The 1,455-nt window shown below is 50.0% G+C and overlaps 1 protein-coding gene across 1 annotated transcript in view; it reads right to left on the reverse strand.

The window, feature by feature from the left end:
• The window catches only part of MRPS33 (mitochondrial ribosomal protein S33), a 9,568-nt gene extending 8,535 nt beyond the window's left edge, over window positions 1-1,033 (reverse strand). The window contains exon 1 of the mRNA XM_017499759.2: window positions 927-1,033. The gene's annotated coding sequence lies outside the window, so the exon portion shown is untranslated. The remainder of the gene's footprint in view (window positions 1-926) is intronic.
• Window positions 1,034-1,455: the final 422 nt, after the last annotated feature.

Below are 1,455 nucleotides of genomic sequence, written 5' to 3' on the forward strand. Positions count from 1 at the left end.
AAAACTGGAAGTGTAAATCTGTATGCTGATTGTGTGTGTGTGTGTGTAAATTGTTCTGAGAGAACTTTCTCCATTTTCTCAAAAACCATTGGTTAGCAGAACGCACCACCTGCAGAAGAAAAAAGCTGGTAGGAGTCTCGCTTCTGCCTTTTAATGGCCACGACGTTTTTGTAATGGTGCTAATCCTCTGCCAGGTTCTCTCATCGACTACACGAGGACAGTCATACTACCTGCGTTGTGAGGCTAACATGCAAAACTCACCGCACAGTGCCTACCAAGGAACTCACATACAGTGTACACACGTTGTCATAGAAACAGTCTAAACATAAAAACAATCTAAACAGAATGCTTAAAAAGCCCGGTACCGATTATTTTACGGGGTCATAGAGGCATCCGCGGCATTGAAAACGTATTAGCTACATTCAGTTCAGCAAGAACAATCTTCACCTCCCTCCACCTGACTCGACCATGCCTGCCTGTGATGGGAACTGTAGTAGTGTCAAATAAACCAACATCTGACTTGGGAGCGCATTTCGCAAATATTTTTCTTAAATATCACGTTACTGTCTTTTTCTTAAGGTGGTTACAAAATTAATCTGCAGTCCACCACCCAAAACTACAGTGCCGAAGGCCGTGTGGTGAGCAGAGAAACCGAGCCTTCTACTGTTAACCAATCTGGAAGAGAGTAACTGCGCTTGAGAGGAAATTACGGTAGCAGTAACGCGGGTATCCTTCGTTTAACAAATCCCCCAAATGAAGCAGGAAAAGGCCAAGTTATTTGTGTGATGCACGTGAATCGCCAGAGCTGGTCACTAATGAAATGGATTCGTCCTATTCCTGGCGACTCTACAAGGTTGGAGACTCCCGTAGACCTCTATAGCCATCGCCCCTCACTGCAGACCCCCCAAAATCACCGACAGCCTTACCTGAACCTGACCTTCCTCACCCATGGGTCCTTATCCCGGAAGACCCACCCCTTATCCGGTTCCAAGCTCGCACTGGCGACTGCTACGGGGAGCAGTAGAGAAACGGAAACTTGGCGGCTAGAGCGGAGCTCTAGTGAACGACCCGGAGTTACTATCGCCCCCTCTTGAGGCGGCCGAGGTGCACTTGGCGCCTGCGCAGTCAGGCTAGCGCCGCCGCCTGTGCGGTGGACCCCAGGAGGTGGTGGGCTGAGGAGAGTCAGGGAGGACTGGCTCTCTTGGAAGGGCTTGTAGGGCTCGGTAGTATATTTTGTTGGGAACGGCTACAGACTTACCCCTAAAAGCTCGGAAGCAATGGCAATGCGTGTGCTGTGTGGTCTTTCTGACCGACCTTCGGCGCCATTCCCCTCCCCTTCCATCTACCTGCTCATCCTCTAATAGTTAAGTAGGATCACTTGGCGCAAGCCTTCCTTACTACCCCTACGCTGGGTTAGGGGCACTTTTCCTCAATGGCCCAGGAGCTTCTTCAGGG

Source organism: Cebus imitator, unplaced genomic scaffold (genome assembly GCF_001604975.1).
Source record: "Cebus imitator isolate Cc_AM_T3 unplaced genomic scaffold, Cebus_imitator-1.0 Scaffold260, whole genome shotgun sequence".
NCBI classification, from domain to species: Eukaryota; Metazoa; Chordata; class Mammalia; order Primates; family Cebidae; genus Cebus; species Cebus imitator.